The sequence below is a fragment of the Meriones unguiculatus genome, chromosome 4 (assembly GCF_030254825.1).
Source record: "Meriones unguiculatus strain TT.TT164.6M chromosome 4, Bangor_MerUng_6.1, whole genome shotgun sequence".
Taxonomy (NCBI): Eukaryota; Metazoa; Chordata; class Mammalia; order Rodentia; family Muridae; genus Meriones; species Meriones unguiculatus.
The window spans coordinates 25,076,822-25,095,410 of record NC_083352.1 but is presented as its reverse complement, the minus strand read 5'-3'; the positions used below and the strand labels follow the sequence as shown (position 1 = coordinate 25,095,410).

Here is an 18,589-nt window from a genome sequence, read left to right as displayed (position 1 = left end):
CAGTTCCACTAGAATCAGGAACAAGACAAGCTCTCCATTCTCTCCATACCTATTCAGTCTAATACTTGAAGTCTTAGGTAGAGCAGCAAGACAGCAGAAAGGGGATAAAAGCTAGAAAGAAAAAAAGTCCAAAGTATCTTTATTTACAGAGGATATAAAATATATAAATCATCCTAAAAATTTCCACTTTCATCAAGGTAGCTAGATATAAAGTTAACTCACAAAAACCTCTTATGTATAAATGACAAAAAGACTGAGAAAGAAATCAGAAAAACAGCAGCTTTCAGAATAGCCTCAAATAATATAAAAACATCTTGGGTAACTGTAATCAAGCAAGTAAAAGACTTGTATGATAAAAACTCTGAAGACTGAGGTGGGTGTGGTGGTACATGCCTGTAATCCCAGCACTACAGAGGCAGATGAATCTCTGTGAGTTCAAGGCCAGCCTGGTTACAAAGCACACAGAACAGTTCAGGCTACAGTCCAGAACAGTCAAGGCTACACAGAGAAACGCTGTCTCAAAAAAACAAAAAACAAAACAAACAAACAACATTAAAGACACTGAAGAAACTGAAGGAGATACCATGAATTGGTAGGATTAACAAAGAAAAAAAAGTGCTTTTGCAAAAGCAATCTACAGATTCAATTCAAGCCCATCAAAATTCCAACACAATTCTTTACAGAAATTGGAAAAAAATTTTCTGCTTCACACTGAAAACACCCCTACCCCTGAATAATAAAAGAACTGCTGGAGTTATTACTATTCCTAGTCTCAAATTGTACTACAGAGCTATAGTAGTAATAAAAACCAGCATGGTACTCTCATAAAAACAGACACAACAATGCTCAATAAAATCAAACTGAAGACACAGATGTAAGTCCACACACCTACGGACACCCGATTTTTGACAAAGAAGCAAAATACAAACTTCTGCAAATGGTGCTGGTCAAAGTGGGTGGTTGCATGTAGAAAACTCCAAATAGATCCATACTTTTCACTGTGCACAAAACTGAGCTCCAAATGGATCAAGGATCTTAATGTGCAAATCCAGATACCCTGAATCTTATTTACATCATCTCATTGGCACAGCAAAAGACTTTCTGAACCGAACACCAACATGCACAGGCGCCAATATCAACAATTAATAAACAGGGCCTCATGAAACTGAGAAGCTTCTGCTTGGCAAAGGACACTGTCATTCAGACAAAGCAGTAGCCTACAAAAGAAAAAAATATCTTTACAAATGATACATTCTATAGAGCAACAGTTTTCAACCAGTTTTCAACTTCTGGGTTGCAACCCCTTCAGGGGTTGTGTGACCCTTTTACTTGGGTCACTAAGACCATCAGAAATATCAGATTTATATTATAGTTCATAACAGTAGCAAAATTACTGTTATGAACTATAATGTAAGTATCTGTTATGTGTTATGCTTACACCTGTTTGTAAAGGGAAATTTAGTTTTCTCCAATGGAGTCTCACTGGATATACTGACCACAGTCCAGACACCATGCCCAGCAGTAGATGGCCAACAAAACACAAGAACAAACTCAGTGCTGTTTTGCAAACTTTTTGTCTCAAATTGCTTGGTTATGCATTTTTTACCTTATTGATCTTTTGCTTACATAGTATGGTTTCCTCAATTGTATGTGTGCACATTTTGATGTTGGTTTCTTTGCCTGTTTGCTTTTTAAAACTACTCTGTGCTAGTCACGTCACGATTATTACATTATAGGAGAACCTACAACCACTACTTTACTAAATCGGCACAATCCCTGTAAGCATTTGTGCTTATACCCACAGCTAAGTATAGTCGTCACCCCTCATCAAGGAAGCTGCTCTTTTTAGCACATGATCACTACAGAAAATGACAACTAATCAATACACAAAATTGTGGAGCCCAGCACCAATGGATACATCTACAGCACGCACAAGACTCAAAGAACACTGTCGAAGAGAGGCAGAATGACTTTAAGAGTCAGAGAATTGGGGACTTTGCTGTGAAATTGTGCCTTCTGGCAAAGTCAGATCTCTATACCAATAAAATCTCACGAACATGGCCACCCAAATGTGAGCTGAACAAGAATACCAACAAACATGCCAAACTAAATGGGGAAAAGGCCATGAGGCTTCAACCCCACCCAAAGAACTACAGACAACTGAGTAAAGCTGGAAGCAGGAGAGGTGGTCTTCCCCAGGCAAGAACACATCAAGTGGTTGTCCAGCATCAACAGGTCAGCCCTGAAAACACACATACAAGTAATGTTATATGAACGCACCAGGTTATGTTTAGGAATATGTGTATGTGTACACATGTACATATGTATACATGCCTGTAAGCAATAATTGATGAAAAAAGAGGGTGTGAATTTGAAGACTAGGAAAGGGTGTGTGAGAGGGTTTGGAGGGAAGAGAGTGAAGAGAGAAATGTATTTAAAATACAATTCCTGAAAGTTTAAAAAAAAAAGAGAGAAAGAAAGGGCATGGAGTTAGGTGGAAGGGAAGGTAGGGAGGAACTGGTAGGAGTTGGAGAAGAGGTGCACATTATGACTACTACGTCAGCACACGGTGAGGGGTGTGTGCATGTGCACAGGATGATGTAAATGCCAATACAGCCTTGTCTACATAAGACCCTGTTTCAAGCAATTTAATTTACAGTAACATTGTATGTGTGTATGAGTGTTATGTATGTATGTGTACATGTGTGGGCACATTTATGAGGATGTAAGGGTCAGAGAACAACTTTTAGGTGTCAGTTATTTTTCTTCAACATTGAGTTTCAGAGACCAAACTGAGGATACCAGATTTGTAGAGAAAGCATTTTTAGTGGCTAAATCATTTCATTGGCCCTAAATGTACTTTTGTCTGGTAATTCCACCACCTTTAAAAAGAATTATTTATTTACTTAATATATATTAGTGCTATATCTACGTGTACACCGACATGGCAGAAGAGGGCATTAGATCCTAGTATAGGTGGTTATGAGCCACCATATGATTGCTGGGAATTGAACTCAGGACCTCTGGAGAGCATATAGTGCTCTTAACCACTAAGTTTTCTCTCCAGAGGGTCCACCCCCACCTTTTTGGTTTTTCAAGACAGGGCTTCTCTGTGTAGCCTTGGCTGTCCTGGACTAGTTTTGTAGACCAGGCTGGCCTTCAACTCACAGCAATCTGCCTACCTCTGCCTCCTAAGTGCTGGGATCAAATCCATGTGCTACCACTGTCTGTCAATTCCACCATCTTAATTCAAGTAAATATGAATCTGTTCTTTTTGTCTGATTTACTTGCTTATAATGCTTTGCTTCCTGCATTTTATGTATGTATGCACATACACAGATACTTATCTATCTATCTATCTATCTATCTCCAAAAATTCATACTTTGGAAACTTGCAGACATCTAGAGCAATGAACTACAATCAAGAGGTCCAAAATAAAACTTCGTTGCATATGGAATAAAATGATGTTCTCCCAGGAAACCAATCCCATTTGAGAGGGCAGTCTTTGCAATAAACATCTTATATACAGAAGAATGAAGTTGGATTTTAAACTATGCCCAGGAACCCCAATGAGTTCAAGATTTAAACATTAGAGCTAAATTGTAAAAGCGAGGATGGGGCCTTTAGGAAGGAATTAAGTCTTGACAGGTGTGCCTTCCTGAATGACCTCATGGATCTCCTTTACACCTTTCACCACAAGCACACAATGTGAATGAGGAAGTGTCCTCACCACATACTGTTTCTAACAGCTGCCTGAACAGACTTCTCTAACTTCCCACCTATAAAAGCCAATCTCTGTTCTTTCAGAGCTGCCTCATTTGTGGTATTTTGTTCAAGTGGCCAAGATGCACTCAAGTTGAGGGAGGTTTCTAGAATATCTTCTATGGGCAGGTGACACTGAACCGCCTGCTATCAAGGTCACAATCAAAAGTATTTTATGGTCAGTAAGACAAAGGTAAAGATACACATGTAAAAAAACACAGTGCCCCAGACTAATCGTGTAAATACATAACTATCAAACGTCTGTTCGGCTAATGGTGGGAGGACAGAAGGAGGTAAGTAGGACACTGTTTCAGCGACTGCACACCAAGCTTTCCTATCAGCAAGATCCATCTGTTAATAATACTCTTACTACCTCTGACATTATCTGGCCAACTCAAGCAGGAGTGCCTGGCTGAACACCAGATGCAATGTGTATGCAGCCAGAATTACATGTCATCTCACAATGTAAATGTTACTGTAAATGTGAAGGTTATTTTAGGGCTTACATATCAACACTTGTGAACAAACACATATACACACACACACATTTAAATGAAGTTTAATCATTTTCCAGCAGCTTAAAAGAGTCTATCCTCCCTCTTTCAAGTCTTATAATGTGAGATTTGGTCATGTGTGACTTGGAACTTGGGAAGAGAGGATATCTTTAATGTCTAAATGCAGAACAATTTATGCCCGTAAAGCTTAAATTTATTATGCTTTAAATTTTTATTCAAATAGCTATCAACTCTATCAGACTAGTTTTCATGTCCTTGGAGAGATAAACCTTCCTCGAAATTCTGCTTCTTTGGGAAGCATTACTGTCACCCAGAGACAAAGGCTTACAGAAAGAATACAGTAATTCTAGTAGTTGACTTAACTCTTCTAAAAACAAAGGATTCAAAAGAAAAGTCAACATTGGGCTGGAGTGACAGCTCACTGAATAATGGGCTGTGAGTTTCAGCTCCAGAACACACATAAGGGTAGGGAACAGACTCCACAAAGCTGACTTCTACCTCCACACATGTGCTGGGCACACATGCCCAAACATGCACTCCATGTACACCACAAATACAATAATACATAAATTAAAAAATAAAAGTCAACATTAACTCCCAAGAGAATGGTCTTGTTTTGTTAATACCTGTTTTAAAGAGCACACACCATAAGCTTAAAATCAGTCTCCTTATCATGATTTTCCTAGAAAGTTAGCTATATAAACCTGTGGCTGCATTCAACAGGTTACACAGGCTAGATATATCAATAGTCAGGGACAAGGGAGGGGCCCTTGGAGCACTACCTTTCCAAACTGAGCTATCAGCTACTGATGGATTCAGGGGGAGGGGCAGTCACTGTCTTTTTAGTTGTGTATCCAATAATGACTCCAATGGGTGGTTTGAAACACAAGGACATACAAATGACTATGGTATGGCTGAACTCAATGGGTCTTAACCAAATCAAATCAAACCAAACATACAAAAAACCCCAAAAAGACCCTAAAAACCAAAACAATAATTACCCATTTTATTTTTTAACTCTCATGCAAACTACAGTTCCTTAAGAAATTTAATATGTCTTGTGGTCTGAATATATCCCCCCAAATTTGTAAGTTGAAGCCTAACCACTGACGTGACAGTACTGTGAGGCAGTCTTTATCCTTTTCAAAAAACCTGATTTCATTTTAATTATGTGCATGTATCTGTGCGGATACCTGGTGGCATATCGCCCTGGAACTGGCGTTACACCCAGTTGTGAGCTGCCTGACATGGGTGTTCTCTCTCTCTGGAAGAACAGTAACCACTGAGCTATCTAGTCCCAGAGTACCGCTACTTTAAAAGGCATCCAAGGGAACGAAGGAAACCTATTTCATATATATGTGTATATATACACACACACAAGGAATATATATTCTGTTCCACACATATGAAATATGTATATATATTCTATTACACACACAGTCTCTATGTAAGTAAGGCTAAGCCCTGAATTCTGCTTCAGCCTCTTGTTAAAAATGTTCACCAACATGCATGGCTGAGAAATACATTTCTGTTGGTTATGAGTAACACAGTTTATGGAATATTACAGCAGCTTGGATACACTAAGAGAGTACCCATTAATATTTGCCATCAGGACAGATGTTTACATACTTTGAAAGTACTGTAGCATGTGATAAAATACATTTTTCATGTATCTTCCTTCATTGAAAAACTATTCATAAAATAGAACCAATCACCTAAAGAAGCTTTTTAAAAAGTCATCACAGAACTGTAAGTAACAGCAGCAAAGTCATCATTTGAAATACTTACCACTCTTTGATGATGTCTAGTATCACAGAGTTATGATCAGGACTCAGCCAGTACACGAAAAATAATAAAGGAATATCTGTTTTAAAAAAGAAAATACAGAAAACGATGGTAAAAAGCTCCCCCAGAACTTTTCTTTATAGTCCATGTCATTTGCTTTTTCTTCTGATTTCTACCTCCATTGCTTATTTTTGTGTTCTGCATCTTTTTCAAATCCCTCCATTTCTTTTCTTTTTTCATTACTTCTCTTTTCTTCATACATTCTCCCCTGATGGTCAGAGTCCACTGTCAGCTTACCATTTATACAACTTCTAATGACATAAAATTATGACATAACAGATGTGCTTGCTCTAGTGCTTTTACATACTACAAACCCACTAAACACTAAGCACTGTTACTTATGCATGGTGTATGTACTTTGCATATAATGTCTCACTTTACCTTCTCATTTTCAAGAAGACAAACAGATCAGGAAAGCTTAAAGAACCTGCTTTAGGTTACTCAAGGTTCCTGTGCTGGACCTTCATTTTAGGTCCAAGCTTGCTGCCTTCATCTGGATTCTAAGCACTAACTACACCATCCCAATCCAGTCACTATTACCCAAGGGTATTTAAACCTTGTTCTCAATCAACTGTACCATGGAAACATTGAACAGCTGTGACTAGTTTCTATCCTTAAAGATCTATCACAATTAGCTCTGTGACAATTTTGACTTAGATTTTGATGTCAGGATAAGAAACACTATCACAATATGGTAAAATGTATAGAAGACTATTAAAATGCCACACATTCTTCAAGGAAATCCATTTTAATAAATGAAATGCCTAACAACTTCAGTAAGACTTATTGGAAACTTCAGAGTTTCTCTTTTTTCTAACTTACACCACTCAAGAAAAATGAAAGATATTTAAAACACATGTTGTAAAACAATTTGAAAGGAAAATATTGCTACTATGTATTTTAAACTCTGATTTACTATTTTGCCTGTGTTTACTCAAGGATTTTAAGTGTCCAAGAGATCTGAAAATGTATAAACGAAAAATAGAAAGAACTGGACAAACGTAGGCATGTAATACTATAGTAGTAAAAAACAGATTGGCGTATTAAAGCGAAATGCCACAGCACGTGTAGTAGCATACGTCTGTTCCCAGTTCTAGAGAGGTGGAACCAGGATGATCAGAAACTCAAGGTTATCCTTTGCTACATGCTAAGCTTGAGGACAGCCTAGGCTACATAAGACCCTATCTCAAAAAAGAGAGGGAAAAAAAAAAGAAAAATTAGTAACAAAATGCCAATAATTTGGGAATTAGAAGTACTGATTAGTAATGTCAGGCTTTACTGTCATTTACAAAGGATACCAGTAACAGTATGAAATTCTTAGTATTAATTGTATGTGTGATACGTAACTATAATTTGATGGCTTTCACTTTCCACAATCTTTTACATTCTTCATTTCCAACTTGGGCCTGGAAAGTTACTCCCACAAAGGAAAGTGTCACAAGTGAGACAGTAACCAAGAATACTCTATCGCAATGTTCACAAATGCATTGAAGAAGTGGGCTTCATGAAGGATGCCCTCTTATCTTTCAAAGAGATCTGAAATTTGCCACCAAGGAGAAAGACTTTCCACATATGTGCAATGTTAACACAGAGTGGGATCTAGCCCATGCTAGATTATGTCCTTTTGTACAGAACAATGTAATGAGATTACATTGTGAATGAAGATTCCCAAACAACACATACACTTTTGGTAATTTGTACACTATAACCACTTCCAAAACTGTACAGTAAATACAGGAAAGAACTAGCCACTAAAGGTCATATAAAGTTGTGAAACTGGAATGGCAGAAGAAACAAAGCTCCTGCACAAGAAAAAAGGTTCCCTATGAGGACACTGCTTCAACAGAGCATCATCAACTACAGGTTTTAACAAAGAAGGTTCTGCTTTGGTTTATCTCTCCACAGACTTGTGGCACGTGATCCACTTTTTAAAGAGCAAACAATGAACATATGCTGAGGGTAGTGGTGCGCAGCTACAGCCTCAACACTCTTGAGAGCTGATGCAATAGAATTCTGAGTTCCAAGCAAGTCTGAGCTAGTTCAAAAATAACAAAACCTACCACTGGATAAAATGCTCTAAATCCATTAATGACTTTTTCCCTTACTATATGTCTATTTCTTATTCCTTTTGAAAATTGTACAAAAGAACAGAAAAACATCAATATGGCATAAGCACACAACATATTTAAGCATGAAATTACATTTGGAATATTAAGTAGGTATAAAGTAAGAAGAAGAGAAAGTAGGCAGCATGGTAAATATAAAGAGCAGATTCCACCTAGATTCAACCAAAAATGGTTGAATGAGATACACAACAGTTTTTAAAAGTCTCATGTCAAATGAAAGAAAATGCATTAACAGATAACTTTGAAATATACAAAGTCACAAAATTAGAGCAAAGTGCTACTTGAGGTGTAGGAATATAGCTTAGTGGCAGAGTGTTTGCCCAGCACATGTGAAGACCTAAGGTCAATTCCCAGCACTGTCAAAAAAAGGTGGACCTGCAAGATATGTAACTGAACTTTTACAGTCACTGGTTATGTATGCATTGGGATCCAACAAGCACATTAATGACATCTCCTGTATCAGGGAAATCATCTGTGGTAGGTTTAGGCTAGTAAAGACAGCTGGTTTTTTGTTTGTTTGTTTGTTTGTTTGTTTTTTCCAGTGATCCCTGGGTGGCAACATCAGCATCACCTGGGAACCTGTTTGCTATAAAAATCGACACAGATCTCTTGAACTTATAGGATGGATCCAGCAACTTGTGTTCTGAAAACATCTCCAGGTGGTGACCCAACTTTCAGATCCGCTAGTCTAAGAAAATTCTGAAGAAAACATCAAGACACCTAACCATATCCCCACCTCTCTTCGGTAATATATTTTAGCCAGTGTCAGTATCAAGAAACAAACTTCACTTTTAGGTGTAATGCTACTAGAGGAAGGAACAAGAGAATTCATTTTCCTACTATCAAGCAAATGCTTTGTCCCAATTTGGAAGGAAATAAGAAATGGAAAAGAACTGTGAGGAGTGGTGGCTTTCTAAGTGCAGCTACCTATCTTAGCAGCTGCCTATTTGTGCCATACCTGTACAGTTATGCATGTATAGAACACATGGGTAACACGCTCTTTATACTGAAGCGACAGACTAGTAACAATACATCCATGCTTCATCCTCAGACATGTCCACAATTTTGTAATGATTACAAAGTTTCAACTTTGTTTTAACGTTTCATACTTAAATGGATGAATTTCCCTTACAACTTTTGGGTCAGGCTCTCCTTCAGGGCTAAGCACCTAATTATACAAGCCAAATGAGAGTAAAGTTAAAAGTAATTAACTTGCTTAAAATCTGTCCCGAGACTCTAGGCTATGGGAAATTGTACTTTTGGTCCAGCTGCTTTTCATCAGGGGAATAACTAACGTTAAGGGGCCCCCAAGGATTAGGACTCCCTTAGCTTCTTTCCCTTTGGAGTTTATAACCTTTGGTAAAAACAGATCAAGTTCCACAGACCTAGGAGTCATAAATCCTCTACTCCTCTAGTTCTTTCTCCAACCTTATTGAACAGACAAATTCCAAACAGCCCAAATGAGACATAACCAGTGTATATATCATGGAGAGAAACAGCAGAGGATAACAACCTATTCCACAACAGAAATGATTAGCTACGCTGCCTGCCTTTTGTGTATTGCATTATTTTACGGTTGAGCTCAAGAATGAATTACAACAGATGTGTTCCTCTAAGTTATTAGGTTAATACAAAGAACAAAAATGTCATTCTACCTTCCTTTTCCATAGATTAAAAACAGACAACAACAAAAAAAGCAAAAAAAAACCAGAGTGCTAACTACTTGATCAAGGTCCTAGGAGTAAGATGGCCTAGAAGAAAATAAAATGTGAAGGTTTGTTGTGCTTGCTCGGCTGTGAAGGGTGAGAAGATATCAACTAATCTTCAGAGCCCAAACAAAGTGCACTTTCTGCTCAGTAGATGAAAAGTATACAAGACAAGAACTGGGAATTATTGTAAAGGCACGGGGATAAGATTAGTGGCTAATTCATCATGGTTATGACACTTTTTAAAAGGCATTAGGGATATACAAAGAAATAATCAGATGATTAAAGATAATGATGGAATTTTCAAGGGAATAACATAAAACTCTTGAAAGAAAAGAACAATAATGAGAATAGTTTATTTAATGTTTGCAGAAATTATATCAGGTACTTTCCTCAACAAAATTCTCTCTGAAATCTGTCACATCTAAGAATCCCAGCATCATTTTAATCAATGTAGAAAAAACTACACAGGTGACAAATACCTAATGAGAGGTGAGCAACAATGAAGTGACTGTTCCTCCACTGCCTGCTTTCTGGTTAAATGTACCCCTCAGATTTTCCTTTAATCATCTGATTATTTCTTTGTATTTCCCTAATGTCTTCTAAAAAGTGTAAGAATCATGATGAATTAGCCATTAATATCCCTGTACCTTTACAAAAATTTGCATTTCCTTTCTTACATAATTTTCATATGCTGAGCAGAGAGTACTCAGTTCGGACTCTTTATTGGCTTGTTATCCTTCCATCCTTCACAGCCTGGCAGCATAACACAACTTCACAGTTTATATTCTTGCTGGCCACCTAATTTCTAGGGCCTTGACCAAGCGGCTAGCCAGCCCAGTACACACAGAGTGGCTCTTGCCAATCAGGATGTTTCTCTCATTTTTACATTGTAGAGTAGCTTTCTTACCCACCTTTTTAGTCTGCTGAAAAAGCAAAGTGTTAGCTCAAGACATCATGATGAGATGCAACCTCCCATTCCTTGTTTCTCTCAAAAGGGATCTCCCCAGGTAGTGGAAGCTGTCCATGGCAATCTTCCTCATGTCTTTGGTTTTTAAGTTTTGGAATTGAAGTCATACCCCCCCCCCCAGGGCTTACCTAAGATACCCTACACCACACACGTGTGCAAAAAAAATAAAAAAGTATTCAATTTCAATTTTGTGATGGAGTCAATGATTAGAAACTCACTAATTCAACATTCTAATTCCTTATCAAATTCTATGTCTTCTTCATGAAAGGCAGAGAGGGTCATTAAAAATATTTTAAATGAATTTAACCTTAAAAAGGTACCAGCCCACCATTTACCATTCTTCTTGTACATCAGCAATAACAATATGCCTCCTTTACCTACATCTAACATTACATTTGCCTTAAGATTATACCTGACTCCACTACAGAGATAATAAAACTGAGGCACATAAAGATTATAGGTTTAACTGGGATGGACGTGCTGGATCTGTAAAGCTTTATCTAAAATTTGTCCTTCTGCTGCTAACTTCAGTTGCTTCCTACCCCTTGACCAACTTTGACTATGCATACCTCACTGCTCAGGATGGACAACTTCTACAAAACCCACCACTGTCAGTACACTGTCTTTAGCCTTCTCTCACCACTACTTTCCTTTTACTTTGTTTACATGGGCAAAGATTTTGTTCTTACTTTTATGAGATCTCTATCTATTCACGTTTTGATCGATTAATGGCACAAAATTATAGTATCCCTCTATATACACTGAGAAATACTTGCTTATATATTTTCTTTATATAATTTTTCACTCACTGTTCTTGCTGAGATCTTATATTAAAATGTCTAGTGAACTTTCATTAAAGATTTTTTTTTTTCCAGCCAGCTTCAGAGAGGAGAGAACATTGCCCCAGCCAACACAGTCACTCCCAGGTACAACTAATGGTAGCAGCAAAAAATTGGCAGTCACAAGTCTAATTATGAATTTAGCTGACACTAGCTAAACTAAAATGCCTTCTAAAAACAACCTCTCTCAGTTCCATTACTACTTAAGTTTGGTTTTGGTGGTGGAGGGGAGGGTCTCATACCATTTAGAGCACTGGTTCTCAGAACTCCTCATGCCGTGACCCTTTAATACAGTTCCTCTTGTGTTAACTCCAACCATAAAATTATTTCATTGCTGCTTCATAACTGTCTTTTTGCTACTGTTATTAATCACAAGGTAAACATTTTTGGAGACAGGTTTGACAAAGGGGTTATGACCCACAGGTTGAGAAGCAGTGCTTTAGACAATCTGGAAAAAGCCATACATTTTACCTCAACAAAATTCAACATAATCCACAGATTATCTTAATTAGAGGGCTTTCAAGTGTTGGGGCTCAGGAACCAATACCACAGTGTACAGCACCCTGAGTTCAAGTACTTTGAACTTGAGACAGAAAGGCTTCACAGGGGAAGTTTCTTCCTGACCTTCTGTCAGGATCCTATCCCCATCCTTTCTTCTAGGATGGCGCTCAAAGAAATTAGTCCCTCTTCCCCAGATTAAGTCACAGAACCCAGAAATCTGGCCTCCCAAGCCATAAGGTAAAATGGCCACCCTCTCCCTTCTTTAAAGACTCTCATCCCTGATGGGTCTTGCTTCATGCAAGAGAGGACTAAATGCTACAAAGGTCAAGTAGGCCTTCAAGAAAAAACGGTCTCTGCTGGGCTTCCCTCCACCTATAAGCATTACATATCACACCCTTTGACATTATGTTGATACAGCTGTCAATTCTATGTTGACCCTACTGATAAGTATCCCTGGCTCTTTGTAATGTAAAACTTTGATTCAATCTGGTTAACCTATCTTAGAAACACAGTAAGATGAGGTCATTACAGTATCTCCTCCCAGATGCTTACAATGGGTGAGGAAAAGCACCACCCTAACCCTCTACAAATCAGACAGCACTGACAGTATCAAATCAAACATCTTCTACACTGGAGGAAGACTGTGGTTCCCGCTAATTTAATAGAAAAATGTCATTCTCATTTTAATCTTGATGCTCAGTCTTGAAATGCCCTAGTGCTAACAAGCTTATGAAAGAAAATACTGGCAAAAGATAATTTTCCCCCTTGAGGCATGTAAGACAGTGAGTGAGTGTGTCCAGTTTCAGATGTGTATCCTGACAAGCTACTCTCCATTACATCACTGTTCAGTTGGAGGTTTAGTAGATTACACGTCTCAGAATACCTAGAGAATTTTTTTTTTTTGTCTATCTTAGGTCTTAGAGGAGTTGAACAAAGCTATCCAAAATGAAAATTAAGTTCGGATAGGGATCTGTCTACATCAATTAAGTTACTTAGGTGAAAGCAGCGGCTCCAGCTTTGTCAAAGACACCCTCAGGAGCAGCTAGGATCAATTTCACAGGGCAGTGATCACAAAGGCTTTACGGGTGTAGATTACACATTCCAAGGATAGAGTTGCTACCGTCCTGTAGGAGACTCTCTTTACAGGCAAAGGTGCTCATTAAAACAGTCAACTTAGGCATACAGATTTTACATTGTTTGAACCTCTGCTCAGTCAGTTTTGTAACTCCACCCTACCTTGTAAAATAAAGCTGTCTCTATTACATTAATTTCTGACAATCTAACACAGTACACTAAACTAACCTTACAGAGCCAATTATTACAAGGCAACGTCAAGTCATTCCAGGAAAGCATTTTTAAACACATCAAGTTAGCAGATAAAATACTGGTGTTCTAGAAATACATGTTGAACAAGAAGTCCATTTTTGATCAAAATAAGGTCATTTTTTTTTTCATCTTTAACGTACAGTACTTATTATAGACCTCAAGCAGAAGTAATCACACACAGAGCATTCAGGGACTGGAGAAATGATCAGATCTCCTAACAGCACATTCAGGCACTTCAAAATGACTAAATCATTCTTCAAAATGGCAAAAGGTGAAAGGACATTAGAACAAAGCAAAAGCATACAAAATTAGTTCATTTACCAAGAACAAAACAAAACAACAAAAATAACAAACATCACCAATTTTCTAACATCAAGCTTCCGGTATTGTAAAACTGTGGCTGATTACCCCAATTTAAAGTAATTATATTTCAGGTGCCCTTCATTATCCTTTAGTATAATAAAACAACTTTATATTTGAAAAAAATGACCAAGTACACTAGTTAGTACAATGAGAAAAAAAAAATTTCAGAAGACCCACTTGAATAAAGGTGTAAACTATTTCAGTAAGCTGTAAAAGTAAAATATAGGAAGATAAATGCCACAGTTTAAAGTATGAGCTGATAGGGTTAAACATTTCAAAAATGAAAAAAATGAGTTACTTTTTAAATGAATTCTTTTAAAACAATTTCTTAGCAAAGAAAGAATTCACACAGGTTAAACACTGTCCCAGCAAATGTGATCAGACTTTTAAAAAATGTTGGGCAATAGTTAAAAACTGGCTTTTGCTTTGAATCAGACCTTTTAAAGTGATCAAGGCAAAATATATATATACATATATATATTTTTTTAAATACTGACTCATTCCTCCACTTACCTTAAACTCAAACTGTTAAAATGTTCTCTCTTCCAAATGGCAACGATCCTTTTTTTTTTTTTTTTTGAGATGTGTCTCAACTATGTAACTCTGGCTGTCCTGAAACTCACTCTGAACACCATGCTGGCCTCCAACTCAGAGATTCGACTGTCTCTGCCTCCTGAGTGCTGGGATGCCTGGCTTTGGGATCATCCTTACATAATTTAATTTTTATATGGTTTATACAACACAGTTTTAACATTTTCCTTCCTCTCCTCCCAAGCCCTCCCCAACTTCTTGTGAAGCCTGGAAGCTTTTATTAAACATAGCAAATACAATTATCGGGTGTGGTGGTGCATGCCTGTGATCCCAGCACTCGGAGAGGCAGAGGAAGGAGGATCGCTGTGAGTTTTGAGGACAGCTTGGTATCCAAAGGGAGTCCAGAACAGCCACAACTACACAGAAAAACCCTATCCTGGGAAAATCAATTAATATATATACATATATACATGAACTGTACTAACACTTCTTCAAGCATATAATACTTTCATGCCCTCATTCATTAAAAAGAAAATTCAAAATTATATATGCTATCCCGAGGTGGTGCCATAGTCCCCTGTCCTCCCCCAGCTGCACACACAGTACAAGTTTCACACTGCCCTTGCAGCCCACACTTTCCACCCCGAGGGCACTGTGGCATCTTTAAAGGCTCGTAGTTACCAATAACCTCAACCTTTCCACTTTCTGCACCCTCACTCCCCGAACACCTCCGCTCCCCCACAGGCTAAATAAACAGACAAACAGGTAAAACTCAACCACAAGGGAAACTGTCCTGGACGATCCGGGTCCAGATGGGTCGGGAAGTGGCTCGAATGTAAATGACCCGATTAGTCGCCTCTTTCACATCCCACAGCACCACACAACCTGCAGGTGACAATGTGTTCGCATCCCAAGAATGGACCCGAGCGTCAAGGACAACCAAGGCGAGCCCACCCCACTCACCCCAGCGCCACGGCACCTCGCGGGGGGAAGTCTGCAGCGGGGCGTGGAGGTGCGGATGGTGGGATGCTGGCGTCCCGCGGGACAGCCGCCCCGACAGCCCCGCGCCCCTCCCCTACCTGGCGCCGTCCGCATCCACCGGCTCCTGCCGCGCGGCCGCGGGCAGCGGGAGCCCAAGGACATCGTCCGAGCTCGGCGGGGACGCGGCGCGGGCCATCACCCTCCGCCCGCCCGCCCGGCCCCAGGGGGCTGGCCCGCGTGGGCGGAACCTCCGCAAGCCCCGCCCAGCCCCCCCACCGCTGGGAGAGGCACCGCCTCCGCGGCCCGCGCACGCGCAGGCGTGGCGTCGCGCCCGCAGCGCAGCCCCGGCGCCGGGGCAGGACCGGCGAGCGCGCGCCGGTGGAGCTGGCCTCACACCTCGCGGGCCCGCACGCCCGGCGGGCTCGGCTCTCGACGCGGTGGAGGAAGTCCGGCGTCCCGGGTCAGCCTGGTCCACGCGGGCAACTCCCAGTCCTCTGTAAATGATACAAACAAATAAAATAAGTCGGGCACGGTGGTGCACGCCTGCAATCCCAGCACTCGGGGAGGCAGAGGCAGGAGGATCTCTGTGAGTTCAAGGCCAGCCTGGTCTACAGAGTGAGTCCAGGACAGCCAGGGCCACACAGAGAAACCCTGTCTCGAGAACACCAGAGAACAAGGACGAACCACAGCCACCTCACTCCCACGCTTTACCTGGAACCTGCTAACTTCACCTCGCTGCCACAGTAATGAATTAACAACCGCGGAAAACCCGCGGGAAACCCGCTCGCCGCACCCCGCTCCCGCCCTCGTCCGCCGCATCCTCCTCCCGCAGACCTGGAGCGGCTGCATCTCTCCGGCTCCTCGGCTTCTCCCGCGCTTCTGGAAAGTTCAGGAACAGCGCCCGCCGCTCTCACGTGGAGGAGGCGGAGCCGGGGCTCTGCGCCTGCGCAGCGGGAAGAACCCACAAAACGTGGGAGAGGCGCTCTGAGTGCGAGCGCGCGGCGGGGAAGCGTGGGTGCCCGGTGCACGTGGTCGGCTCGCCGGAAGCATCCGTGGGCCCTGCGGTGAAGACATGTCATCACTGGCTTCGGATAGTGTCTTCATGAGAGAGATAGGGGATGTTTTCTGACAGAGGGGGCTGGGAAGGTTTGGAAGGTCTTTATTGATTCTGCTGGTGGGATTTAGAGATTTGTTTTTATCTGTGTGCCCGCGTGTGTCTACCGTGTGAGTGCAGGTGCTCACGTAGACCAGAGGAGGGTTTTGATCTCTTAAAGATCAGGGGCGGGGATTGTGAGCTGCCTCACGTGGGCGCTGGGAACTGAACTTGGGTCCTCCCGGAGAGCAGAATTTTTTCGCTAATGCCTAAGCCCATAGCTAGCAAAGGCGTTTGTTTCAGGGGTCAGAAACAACTTGTTTTTGTTTTTTTTTTCGAGACAGGGTTTCTATGTGCTTTGACTGTCCTGGACAGCCAAAGTGGTAGACCAAGTTGGCCTTGAACTCGCAGAGATCCACCCGCCTTGGCCTCCCGAGTACTGGGATTAAAGGTATGTGCTACCACGCCCGCAGAAAACAGCGATATTTTTTAAAAGACTCCTTGCATTCCCCTTTACCTTGCGGCCTTATTGGAGCTCTGTGGACCACAGAATCTAGGTCCTACGGTCCAGTCATTTAGAGTTGACTTGACAATTGCAAGCCTGAGAGTTACTGCATGATGCCCAGGCAGAAAAACCCATGACAAGGGTCTCAAAAGATGTACTGTGCCATCTTTCAACAATTATTTAGAATAAAACAAAATTGAAGTATACTTTATCGCTGGAATGAAGTGTGGTGTGAAATGGTGTTTTAACATTTTGATCTACAAATGGTTTTGTCTTTATCTTTACTGAAAGTGTCAGCTATGTGGGGACAGCTTAACTGTATGAAAATGGAAATATTTGCTTCTTTTACGCTAAGTCCACTTGAATGAAAGACACTTAACTTTTATCAGATCTTAACACTCTTCCAAATAAACTCTAAGAACTATTATATTTGTAATCGTATAAATTTTTATATCTGTAAACATTATTTTAAGCTTCAGTTTTACTCTGTATAATTTTATTGTTCCTATTAATAATATATTTTGACAACAAATAAAAGTTTAAATTCATTTCACATTTTCTTCTTCATTAGCTATTATTCCTCATTCTAAACCCAAGAATTAGGGCACCCAGCAGTAGTAGTCTTAAAAATTATAGCACACTTACCTCGTGTCTTAATCAAAGTTGTTCTGCTGTGAAGAGACACCATGACCATGGCAAATCTTATAAAAGAGAACATTTAATTGGGGTTGGTTTACAGTTCAGAGGTTTAGTCCATGACAGTCATGGCAAAAAGCATTGCGGTATGCTGGCAGATACGGTGCTGGGGAGGTTAGCTGAGAGTTCTACATCCAAATCAGCAGGCGTGAGGAACAGAGAGTGACACTGGGCTTGGCTTAAGCATCTGAAACTCAAAGCCCATCCCTAGTGACACACTTCCTCCACAAGGCAACACCTCTTACTATTGGCACTCCTATGGGAACCATTTCCATCCAGACCACCACACCTGGGTAAGAATTTCATAGCATTCATTCCTGTTCATAATGGCCATGTGGATGGCTGTTACCAGCTGGCGAAAGCCATGCCCCGCTCGAGACAATTAACAGCTGTGGACAAACTACTGCCCAACTAAAATCTCACGATTGGGACTGAAACAAAAAAAGCATATTTACATAACATAACTGAGCTTACAAAGAAACCAAAACCTCCATTACAGGGGAAGAGAAGACAGGAGGGAGGCAGACATGGGATAGCATAAAGTATACTTTGCTCTGAGGATGGGTGATGGAGTGAAGCTTCCAGAGGAAAAGATGTGCAAGTATTTATCGGAAAGATGGTTGGGGAGTAGCCCAGACAGAAATAACGCAGTTGGCATGGTTTGAGGGGCTGGGAGATTGGTAGCTTGAGGGGGTTAAGTTTCTGTCCAGTCCAGTGTATCAGCATATTAAAAATCTAACAGGTGTCTGTGTCTTTTATTGATCTGATAGTGGGGTTGTTAATAACCACCACAATGATCATATGGATTGATAGTAGATATTAATAACTG

The 18,589-nt window shown here is 40.4% G+C and overlaps 1 protein-coding gene across 2 annotated transcripts in view; it reads right to left on the bottom strand.

The window, feature by feature from the left end:
• Tex15 (testis expressed 15, meiosis and synapsis associated) overlaps nucleotides 1-15,695 on the bottom strand; it is a 77,120-nt gene extending 61,425 nt beyond the window's left edge. The window contains exons 1-2 of one of the 2 annotated variants that reach the window (XM_060381598.1): nucleotides 15,565-15,695; nucleotides 6,067-6,142 (exon numbers count right to left, since the gene is read on the bottom strand). The gene's annotated coding sequence lies outside the window, so the exon portion shown is untranslated. Of the gene's footprint in view, nucleotides 1-6,066; nucleotides 6,143-15,448 lie in introns of both variants that reach the window. The other variant, XM_060381599.1, reaches the window with a different exon arrangement.
• Nucleotides 15,696-18,589: the final 2,894 nt, after the last annotated feature.